The 12,579-nt window shown below is 39.3% G+C and overlaps 1 pseudogene; it reads right to left on the bottom strand.

Annotated features, from left to right (window-relative positions):
* Positions 1-10,986: 10,986 nt before the first annotated feature.
* On the bottom strand, positions 10,987-12,191 carry LOC110699498 (annotated as a pseudogene).
* Positions 12,192-12,579: the final 388 nt, after the last annotated feature.

The raw sequence follows: 12,579 nt of genomic DNA, 5'->3' as shown, positions 1-12,579 counted from the left end.
TACTTTGGTGCATTGGTATTGGATCAAGAATCAAGGAAGTTTGACTCCTCTTTCCTAGCATATGGTATATGAGGCATAGCTTTGGAGGAAATTGGCTTTGAAGGGTTAAATTAGGTCATTTGCGGGTATTTACACCCACCTATATCCGGTAATATCTTTCCTTGCTCTTTCTCTAATGGTTGGTAGCTTGAAGACCATGTGTTGGTTTGTTGGATTGATTACTTTCTTTTCCCCTCCCCGTGGACTCTATGATTTATGATTTGAGTGTATTGTTGGATTGAGGGTATTCTATCATGCTTGGTTAGAATGTTGGTCCATTTTTGCCATGCAATTGAGTATATGCATTTCCATGTGTTTTCTTATATTTTGCAATGTGTTTTGTTTTATTCTTGATTTGGACATAATACTTTTGGATTTGTGTTCTTGAATGCTTTTCTTCCTAAATAGTAGTGGTTTGCACGCTTTGAGATATCTTGGGTTGATTTTAGGATAGAGTATGCTAAGGTAGTATGCTAAGAACTTTGGGACCTTGAAGCCTTAGTCTACTTGTTTGTGGTAAGAAGGAGTTGCTTCCTATAGTGAATTTGAAGCCAATAGTGAGTTTTTGCTACAACCATGTGAGGTTTCATTTCTCTAACTTTCTACCTAATTTGCATGAGTGGCACATGGATCCTTGACTATCGCTTACTTTATCTAGAACTTGACTTCTATCTTCCGAGATCGCAACCGAACCATTTAGGAAGGACAAAGGCAGATTTTCGAGGTGATTATTTTTGCTTTTCTAGGTTTTTATTTTATATTTTTGGTTTTGGGTTTACATTTGCCTCCTTGCTAACCATTTGAGCCTTATACCTTCTTTTCTAGCCATATTACTAGACTTCATACCATTTGTTTCATTCTTTTCAACTTTGGTTTTTGTGAAGCTAGTGGTAATGAGTTTGTTTGGTGATTATAAGTGCAATAGTTTGAAGTTATGAGCTCATTTTGTATAGAAATTATGTATTGTGTATAACTTTGTGAATAAAAGCAAATGTAAAGTTGAAAAAGTCGTCCATAGTCAAAAGAGGCGAGGAAAAAAAAAAGAGAGAGATATTGAAAAGCACAAAATTATTTTGATGTAGTTATGATTTCCCTAGTTTAGAGCATTGAGGACAATGCTCCATTTAAGCTTGGGGGAAGCGTGTCTACACTTTTTGTACATATGTTCGTGATTTTGCTTTGAATAAGCTTGGGGGTGTTGATATTTTTGTTTGAGTTTTGGTGATAACTTGGTTATGGTGTTGAGAATTGGTCATTCTTATGCTTCACAACTAGGTATACCACCAATTTTCAAATTTCTTAATCTACCTTTCCCCTTTTTGCCCATACGTTACAACCCTTCAAAGACCTTTTGACCTTTGTGGTTGAGTCACAAGTCGGTGGAGGGAGATGGGAGTCAAGCTTATGGTGCAGTTTGCATAGTTGAGATGTCGACTAGCCCTAAAATCTCTTCTTTTCCGGTTCCCTAGTGGAATCATTGAGATGCTCACTAGAGGTGAATTTGAAACTACTAGGGAGAACGCGGTAAGATCGTTTGGGATGAAGGTGAATTGTGTCTTACTAGTTCTCTATGCTTAGCATTTCTTATGTTTCAATCAACCTTGGATACCTTGAAGTGTGCACTCCTCTATTGTTTAGAAAGACTTGTATCATTTGTGCTTGTTTATTTGCAAAAGTCCATTCATGAATATTTGTTTTCCTTCCTTTTCTTTTGATTTCCCTTTTATGCTTTGCCTTGTTTTAGTTGGTTTTTTTCAAGAGTTGTGGGTTAAACTCTTAGGAAACCCTCACGAGAGCACACTCGTCCTCTAGAGCGATCTAGGGGTTTAAAGGGCTTGTCTTTAGTTGCTAAAATTGACCGTGATTCCTACGAAAGTGAGTTAGTGTATATTCTTGTCTCCATTAGTGTGCTAGTCTCGTTGGAATAAGTCCTCCTTTTTTTTCTTTTGGTTTTGTCTTGCTCGAGGACGAGCAAGAGTTAAGCTTGGGGGAATTTGATAAGTGTCATTTATGACACATATTAGGGCGTTTTTCTCCCTTAGTTTTAGGTTTATTTCAGTGTTTCTTTGTTATTTCTATTCCTCTTAGTCTTGTTTTAGTTGTCTTTGTCTTAATTTTTGGTTTTAGGCCTTAGTTGTGAATTACATGCTTTTTGCTCGGTTTCTAGCTTGATTTGCATGTTTTTCTATGTGTTCTTTTACTCTTTTCTCTCTTGGTCTATTTGTGTAGGTGCTTGACGCTTTCTTTGATGCTTATGACCTAAGAAAAGGCAACAAAGTTCAATAGAAGAAGCTTGAAGCTAAGAAAGAAGCTAAGAAGCTTGAGACAAGAAAGCTTGAAGCTCGTAGAAGGCCTTAAACCGAGTCTTGTTCACTCTTTCAGCCATAACTTTTGATCTATACATTGTATTGAGGCGATTCAAATTGAGTTGGAAACTAGACTTGAAGAGCTTTTCAACGGTATGTTTCACACCCTAAGAGGCTTCCTAGAACAGAAGTTATGGCCGTTTGAATCTGCAAGACGCTGCCAGGCTCCGCGGGCGCGGCCCATGGTGCTGCGGGCGCAGCTATTTTTTCCGCGGGCGGGGCCCTCTGCTTTCCCCAATTTTGCAATTTTCTGGAGATGCCTTGCCGCGGGCATGGCTCTGGGTACCGCGGGCGCGGGTTTCTGGGTCTTGTTCGAGCTTAATTTCCGGATTTCTTTCTTTCTCTTCTTGTAATATAAATAGAGGACTTCTTAGACTTCTTAAAGGGGGGATTTTGACATTTTCTCTCTCCTCTAATTAGGATTAGGGTTAGATTAGGATTTTCTCTCTCTAGTTTAGGAGTAGTTTTAGAGAGAGAAAGCTTGGATTTCAATGGAGATTTGGGAGGTTGAAGAAGCAACTTTGTGGATTCTCTTCTCATCTATTCAATGAGCTTTTCTAACTTTCTCTCACCTTTATTGCTTTGTTTAATTCTTGATTTTTCTTATTTTATTGTTGATTAGAGTAGTTAATTAGCTTGGTTGTATGATTCTTGCTTTAATTCTAGTTTTATCTTGTTTTCCATATTCATCTTCATTATGTTTGCTTAGATTTTATTCTAGGGAAATGGATGAAGGTTATGCTGATGAATTGAGTGATTGGTTGTGATTAGTATGCAATTGATTCTTGATTATTGTGTTTGGATGATGCTTACATTGACTAGAATCGTTTTAGCTAATTGATTCTTGGTTCTTAATTATGCTTTCAATCAATTGTGCGGAAGTGAGTTGATTGAGAGTCTAGATTCTTCCATACCTTTGCTAGGCTAGTTGCGCGGGAGTGAATTAGCTTAGTAGGATAATTGGCATGCTTAATTGCGCGGGATTGGGTTGAGTGTGTTAATCATTCCTAATTAAGATCATGATCATCTAATTGTGACTTGTTATTGAATTCATTAATGTAATTGGATTCCCCTTTCCCTAATATCTTGTTAATTGCTTTAAGTAGTGTTTTAGATGTTTCTCTCCCTATCTCACAACCTTCCTACTAGTCTGATTACCTCAAATTAATACACTTAGTCCTTGTGGTTCGACCCTAGCTTGCCACTATCTAGTGTGAACTTGATAGAGTTAGGTTAGGAATATAAATTGTAAATTTGATCTAGGATAGTAGACCAACGACCTATTGTCCCCCGATCACTACCCCTAATAACATAGAACTCATTCATTTTCCGCTTCAAAAGTATCTGAAGTATTAGGTTAGAAAAAACTAATTGCAAAATGAAAGTAAATGAACAAAATGAAATTAAAATGATCAAAATGAAAGTAAAATGAGTAATATGAAAATGAAAAGACTACCTAACATTAAAGTGGGAACAAAAAGAACTACAAAATTGCTTTTGGACATTGGCGCAGCTGATTTATGGTTCTTCAAATACATTGAAAACTCCCCAATGTTGACAGATAATGAGTTCTTTTTGAACTGTTTTTTTCCATTGGGTAATGACTTCATCATCCTTTGAAAAAACATTGGCATCCATCTCCATGCCTCCAACTGGAAGCCCTAGGACCTCATGTACATGTTGTTCTGTAATTTTGAAAGGTTTAGAATCAGGAATATTCAAGGAACAACTCTGAGCATCAAAGTGCTTGACCAACCAAAAACCCAACTGCAAAGGCAGTTGGGATACTTTCAAAAACTCCAAGGACCCAAATCATATAGCTCTAATAGCAATCAACTGATCTTTCGAAAGCTTCTTAAGAACATTAACGGCAGATGAAGGCGACATCCTATTACGCAACGTCCCATAAACAACAGATTTTTGATCCTTGCACTTCATCAACAACATCTTCACCACTAGGATCCTCGAACTTCATATTCTGTTTTTCTTTCACTCCTTTTTCAACCTTTTTTCCTTTACCCTTAGTAGCGACTAATTTGTTTCTCTTCTGCTTCTTTTCACTGAGCTTCTCTTCTGCCACTACAACCCCTGAACCAACATCAGCAGCAGCCCCTGATGAACCAACATCGGCAGCAGCCCCTGATGAACCAACATCGGCAGCACACTCCTTTTCAATAGAGTTCCTACTCATACAAAATCATAAAAAAAAAGTAAAATATCACATAGATTTTTTTTTTTGGAGGTATAGTGAAGAGGATACTTTAGGGGAGGGTCTACAGTATGTTATGATAGAGAAGCATAGGCTGATAAATTATCTAATGAACAATTTTCAAATGAGCAATCAATATTTTTCTCATTTAGCAAATGAGCAAATAGTTAGTTGCTCATTTGTCAAATGAGCAAATACTTAGTTGTTCATTTGTGAAATGAGCAAACATTAGTTTGCTCATGTGTCAAATGAGCAAATGATTAGTTACTCATTTATAAAATAAGCAAACATTAATTTAATCATTTGGGTAATGAACAATCAGTTTTTTGCTCATTTAGCAAATAAGCAAAGAGTTAGTTGCTCATTTGTCAAATGAGCAAAAATTTAATTCATTAAATCAGCAAGCATTTAATAAGAAAACATAAAATGAGGAAATAAGAAAAAACGTACATTATCCTTTCCAAAGGTACATCCGTATAATCTTTAGCATTGGTAGAATCAATAGCAACTGAAGAATCCATAACACTGAACAATTCTACAATTATAAAAAAAACCCGAAAAAAATGTAAGCTAACTAAAACAAAGGAAAAATCAAATTAAGAAGCAAATTTGTAAGAGAAATAAAGAGAGGGAAGGGGGGATTCACCACATTTCTAACAAGAAGCATAGGATCCTAAATGTGAGAAAATAGTGTCCTACCAACCAAGAAAAAGTAAGAAGATTAAATAGACCATATAAACTATCAGAAGGTTCAATTCACAGCCCACATAACTTGGTTGGAGACTATTACCAACAGCCTCCCGACCAGTATTAGTATATCACAAGATTCTTGGACATGGTAGTAGTCCCTGTTTTCTCAAATAAGCAGCCTGAAAAATATGCATGTTGTTTCGGGGTTTTTTAAGTCCCTCAGGAGAGTTACAATTCTGGGAATGCGCGCCTGACGTCCGTACCTGCAAAACCCCGAAACTCCGGTTGGGTGGAGTTCCGCCTCCGACGATCAAGTTAGTATGATTCCGGATGGGTAAAAGTGCGGAAAATAAATGGGTTTTTTCTCCCTAATTCAGAGAGATTCTGCAATTAATATTGCTCGATTTTTTTGGTGTTTGTATTTATGAGTGTTTCTGAATGTTTTTTGAATGTCCAATAAATGAGGAGTTTCCTCTATTTATAGCAGATGAAGATCTGCTCCCCCATTAGGGTTACAATGCCACGTGTCAGCATCTGATTGGATCCCAATGGGCCTTTGAAGGGCTGCCACGTGTCAGCACGGTATCGGTCCATGGGCTCCTCGTTAAGGTCGGCTGCAATAGAAGTCGGCCTGACGTTTGAGAGGTAGCACTCCCTAGCCGTCTTCTGGTCCCCGCTTAGGGCACCGACTGACCCATCATCTTTCTTAAACTTAATCAGCATGAGGGATGGGATGATGACTGACTTGGACTCGTTGAGGGTAGGACGACCCAAAATGAGATTGTAGGCGGTCAATTCCTCGACCACCAAAAACTTGACGACCATGTGTCGTCCTTCCCCCTTCTCTCTTAGTCGGATGGGTAGGTCAATCCTCCCCACCGGATGCACTACTCCTCCCCCAAAGCCGACTAGGGGGTGAGAAGCTTTGTGCATACTACTAGGCTTGTACTTGAGCTTTGCGAAGCACTGATAGTTGATCAGGTCCGACGAGCTCCCGGTATCGATTAGGATCCGGCTCACTCGTTGGTTGGCAACCTTGCATTCGATGACTATGGGGTCATCATGGGGCTGCCTGACCATACCCCGATCCTTCTCAGAGATAAAGACCTCAAGGAAGGTGTCTTTCGACGCCTGGCCCTCAGCCTCTAGGTTGGATGGTTTCCGATGTTATCCTTGGTACCCCGGATGGTTGGACCTCCGCTTGCGAATCCGCCTGCTATGATGAAGATGTGCTCTTCATCAGTATCAGAACTCACATCCGGCTTCTTTGACGGTTGTCCATTGTTGGGTTTGGGGTTACCCTTGGACTTCACCAAGTAAGACTTCAGAGCCCCCTCGTCAGCCAGACGGTCCAATAGCCACCTGAGGCTGTAGCAACCATTGGTGTCATGGCCAACGTCCTCATGGAAGTGACAATACTTGCTCTTGTCACGGTTCTAGATAGAACTCTTCATAGCAACCGGTTTTTCAAGAGTTAACCAGTCTTTGATCTCCATGAGGATGGAGGAGCAGTCCTTGTTGAACTCGTATTTGGGGATGTACGGCTCCAAATTCCTCTGTTTCTTCTGGGACGGCTGACTAGAGCGATCCGCCGCCCAGACTTCTTTTCTTTTCTTGCCCTCTTCTCTTTTGGCCGGCTGTCTTTCTTGTCGGATCTCCTTGGCTTCGACGAGTGCTTGAAAGCACAAAGTTCCGTTGCCTGTATATAGGCTTCGGCTTCCATCAAAGCCTCTTGGAGGGTAGCCACCCTCTTGCGGACTAGGTTGAACTTAAAGGTCGACCCATCCTTCAAACCCTTAAAGAAGTCTGTGTACGCAACTTCATCAGACAGCCCTTGAATCTGAATTCTCATCAGATTGAACCGCCTGACATAGGACCGTAGTCCCTCCTTGTCTCCCTGCTGAATAGCCCCCAAGTCGAGACTTGTCTTTTTAGCAGGGATGTTCATGGAGAAGTTGGACGCAAACAGGTAGGCAAGCGTCTTGAAGTTATTGATGCATCCGGCTGGCAGGTTGCCAGACCATCGTTGGGCTATACCCTTCAATGTAGCCGGGAAACATTGGCACCAGGCGGCGTCATCCAACCCCCGTAGGTACATGAGGTTGGTGTATGCCATCAGGTGGTCTTCTGGGTTGGTGGTACCGTCGTAGGTACCAACCAACACATTTTTAACCTAGGCTGGCTGTGCCGCCTCGGTTATCTCCCGGGAGAAAGCCGAAGGCTGTTCCCCCAGGTTGAGCAGCCGGAGTTGCCACTCCATGAGCTGGACCTGATGTGCCGCCTGACCCCCAAAAGGTGATCGCTGCATGTATGGTGATCCATAGGGCATGTATGGCTGTTGGGGCACATATGGGGCCAGCTGGATGATATAAGGGCCAGTACGTGCGGACATGCCGCGTGACTGACTCCCTTGATGTGTTTCTGAATGCTTCATTGAAGTATTGCGAAAACTGTCTGGGTAAGTCAACGTTGAGGCCGACTCAGACATTTGCTGACTTCTCTTCTCCTGGATGAACGGGGCGTAAGAGTAAGTCTTTTTGGACCCATCCAGCTGCACTTGCCGGATGGCCTTCCTTTGCCCTGATTCAGGGAAGCGAAGTTTGGAGAGGTCGATCAGGGGCCCATCTGTCCCCTTGGGTTTGGGGTGAGGAGTAGGCACCCGGTCTTTAATCTGATTCTTCCCGAAGGGAGAAGGCTTCTTTGCCGACTGACCCTTGTTTGAGCTTGTTGACTTCTTGATTATGTCTTTTATTTCCCCCTTGAAACTCATCATGAATTTCATGAGCTCGTCTCTGGTGACGGGGACCGTGCCCTCCGCCGCCTGGGGTTGCCCAGCGTGCTTGCCGCCTGGGTTGCTAGGACCAGCTTTGTCTTGGCCCCGTTCCTTCTTTTCTTTGGAACGGGCGCGCCTTGTTCGGAATGACCCGTCTGGGGCCACATAGGTGTCGATCTCATAGTCTTCACCACTATCATGGTCCGTATGGAACTCAGGTTCAGCCGTAGGCCGGCTGCCTTCTACAGGCGGTACAGTTTCAGATGCCATCTCAGAAGCACTCTCCCCACAGACGGCGCCAAATGTTTCGGGGTTTTTTTAGTCCCTCGGGAGAGTTACAATTCTGGGAATGCGCGCCTGACGTCCGTACCTGCAAAACCACGAAACTCCGGTTGGGTGGAGTTCCGCCTCCGACAATCAAGTTAGTATGATTCCAGATAGGTAAAAGTGCGGAAAATAAATGGGTTTTTCTCCCTGATTCAGAGAGATTCCGCAATTAATATTGCTCGGTTTTTTTGGTGTTTGTATTTATGAGTGTTTCTGAATGTTTTTTTAATGCCCAATAAATGAGGAGTTTCCTCTATTTATAGCAGATGAAGATCTGCTCCCCCATTAGGGTTACAATGTCACGTGTCAGCATCCGATTAGATCCCATGGGCCTTTGAAGGGCTGCCACGTGTCAGCACGGTATTGGGCCACGTGGCATAGGGGGGGTTTTTTACCCCAAACACATGTGTTTATAAACCATAAATAGATCATCAATTTTAACCAATTACTAGCAGAGATATGTATTAATCCCAACTCTAACATGATCCAGTTCACCAAAATGTTCTAAAGCAAGAATACATGTTAAAATCCATATGAAACTACAAATATCTAAATTTTGAACCATTTTTCCGACGACAAAGTGGTAATAGGGTTTTCAGCAAAGTAGTAAACCAGTGAATGCAATCCCAATAAGCTGTCTCCAGCCAGTAAGAGCTAACACTAAAGCGACTAATACTAAAAGCACACAAGCTAAATATCCTCAAGGTTTGGTTTTAAACAACTTCCACAGAAAATTAGGAGAAAGGCTAGTTCAAGATTTAAGGCCCAAGAAAAGCATCTTGAACCCGTGAAACTGTGGAAGCAAGATATTTCAGTGACTTAAGGGCTGAGGCTAAGACCATAAAATGAGATCTTAGACCTGAAAACTACTACTTGGTGAATGGTGAGTGAGCCATACAAATAATCCCAACCGCCTTTGTATTTTCTCCCAAATATTTTGCTCTAACGTTGTCCACCAATTTGTTTGACAGACCTTTGAGGAGTGTTGGCACAACCGTCCCCCAACGTGGAAAATAACATCTATGATCCCCTTAGCAACAGATTTCCCTCTCATAACATGCCATGTGACAGAAAATAACAGATAACCTCGCCGTAGCAAATTCTCCCTCTTGCAAATATGCCAAAATATGCCACACTTAAGAATTCAAATGACATAAACTGAAAGGTTTTCTGCATAATTGGTAAGACAAACTGATTGACCACCATTGCAATACATACCCCATATTTATCTCAACCTGACCATCAATTTTACATCAAAGCTTACCATCTAAAAAATACTTCCACGTCATGTAAATACTTATTTTAAGGATAATGATACCAAAAACAAATCAGGTTTCCAAGTCATGTAAATACTTATTTTAAGGGAAATGCCGCATTTACAATTACCCCCGAAAACCAGAAAAAGGAAAAGAACCCCCAAAACCCAATTCAAAACCCGCATTCACACAAAATATGCCTTCCTCAAGATCCCCATTCTTACACCAGGCAATAACTGAAGCAGGATCATCGGAATGATTTCTCAAAAAAAAAAAAAAAACACAAATTATCAATGATTTCTAGGTTTCCAAAAAAAAAAAAAAAAAAAAAAACTGGAAAATAACGAAAATCAGGCAAAATAAAATTAAAATCAACTTGATAACTACTCAAAAAACCAAAAATAAAACTAAAATCAACAAAAAAAAAAACAAAAACATAATCGACACAAAGTAACAAACAATGTGAGCTGAAATCAGCACAAATCAAACAAAAATCAAAACAAAAATAAACGATGAATAATGTAACCTAAAATTAATTGAAAAACAGCGAAATATAAACAATAAACTCACCTTGACGAAGAATTGAGGAAGATTGAAGAAGTTGTGATGAAAAATCAAAGAGAAAGAGAGTAGAAAACCGCATGAACTTGAACGAGGAGAGAGAAAATTACACGTGAAAGAGGAAGGAGGAGAGAAAAAAAACGCAGGAAATTGTTTTGAAATGAAATTGTTTTGTTTGACCGGGATTGTATTGTGACCGTTGGATGTAATTGATCCAGCGGTTATAATGAGTCCTCACATATAATAGAGTTCTCACATAAGGGATGTGGTCTCATATAATCTCATTATATATATATATATATATATATATATATATATATATATATATATATATATATATATATATATATATATATATATATATAGATATATATGTATATATATATGTATGTATATATATGTATATGTATATGTATGTATATGTATATATTCCTTGCATCTAAATTACTTTTTTCATCATAATTTTGATCCACAATATCTTAGGAGTTATGCTTCTTTCGGCAAGCACTTACTGAAAGAGATAACTGAACTGCAGTCATGATTATAGGCGGTAAATTTGTGAACAAGCATGTAGTAATGGAGTCACAACTAATATCTTTTGTAGTTAATGAATTTATTGAATAGACAATATTCTTGTACTTCTTGTAATCAATCAACTTCTAACACGTAATAATTACCAACTCACATATTCAAATTTAACTTAGTAGGATTAGCAATAAGGCTTTGCATGGTGTGCTTGCTGCACATAAAACTATATATGCATCATCACCATGGAAATGCCTTAGCTACTATGGTGAAGATGAAAAGGTAGGCCTTGTCCAACTTCTCTCAAGTGCAGTAACCACAAATCAGTGTTATATATACGTCACAAAAGCAGGTTTTGGTCCGTGAACAAGAAGTTTCTAGAAGATATTATTCACATCATCAACCTAGTAAACATTGAAAAGACCTCTAAGAAGAGCATTGTCAATGGCAATATCAGGACTCACCCTAGTCTGTTGCATAAGCTGATGAAGATTTAAGGCAACCTTTAGCTTTTTTGCTCACAGAAGCCATGAATAAGTCTACAATATGCAATAACATCCACAGGGGCATCTATCTTAACAATTTGGAAAAAGAGCATCAGAGCCTAGAAATTTTTCTCCTGGGCATTTAGTTCATTCAGAAGCAAAGTCTGAGTTACGGAATCAGGAATTATGTTCCTCATTGATATTAGACTATATACCTTCATCATATCCCTTATTTGGTTCAAACTCAATAACAATCTAGCAAAGAGTTAAATATGTATACATTAGGCTGTATACCATTCTTTGAGGCCTATAAAAAGAGCTAATGAAGAGTTAAATATATAATCATCATAAGCCCATTAATAAGTACCGCGTATAAGTCAAGATCTGATCTGGTACATGACTAGTTACCAACATCTTCCTGTGCCATATAAATGCGTCTTTCAGATTTCCCAATTTACAGAAACCATCAATAAGATTACTATAAGCCAAATCAGAAGGTTGCAAACCACATTTCACATTATCACCAAAGACCCCAGTAGCCTCACAAACACAACTAGCTTGGCATAACCCTTTTCTGAGGATGCCATTGGTAACTATGCTAGGCGAGATTCCTTCTCTAAACTTTCTTCTATATAATTCAATTACGTTTTCTAGATCTCCTACTCTCACATATGAATCCATAATTGAGCCAAAAATGACAGCACCCAACTTCTGCCCCTTTTTTAAAGCCTCAATCAAAAAGCGGTGGCCTTATTCTACCTTCTCATTCTTTAGAAGGCCATCAATAATAACACCATATACAACCAAATCAGGTGATAGAGCTCTCTGCAGCATCAAATTGTCACTAGGTTCGGACTCGGGCCAATTTCTAGCATCGTATATTTAAAAGAACTTTGATGCAGCTTGAATAGAAGCTTTTTTACAAAGAATTATCAGTATCATGACCACATTGGAATTCATTATCAATAAGGTAGTTTCCATCAGCAAAAGGCTAAATGTTGTTGGATATTTGATGGAGGCTAAAATATAAAAATTTTCCACCAATTCAGAGTCTATTGGCTAGTCAAACTCATGTAAAAAAAAAAGGCTCAATTATTGAAATAGTTGGGGCTTGGTACTATGAAGTCTAAACCTATTTAGTGTTGTCATTGAAGCTTCTATTCAATACAATAAACAACATTTGTCAAAACATTGAGTAATAGGAAAAAAGTTCAGCTAGAATTCATTTCAATGATTAGCCGATACTTCAGGTCTGCAACCAAAGAAATAAAGAAAAGACGTAAATGTATGTTTCTGGTATGCAAGATTAAGATATTACATGCATTACATAATTGTCATCTTTAGATTA

This window comes from Chenopodium quinoa, unplaced genomic scaffold (genome assembly GCF_001683475.1).
Source record: "Chenopodium quinoa cultivar QQ74 unplaced genomic scaffold, ASM168347v1, whole genome shotgun sequence".
In the NCBI taxonomy this organism is placed as follows: domain Eukaryota; kingdom Viridiplantae; phylum Streptophyta; class Magnoliopsida; order Caryophyllales; family Amaranthaceae; genus Chenopodium; species Chenopodium quinoa.
Note: the sequence above shows the minus strand (reverse complement) of the source record. Positions and strands in the feature narration are given on the sequence as shown.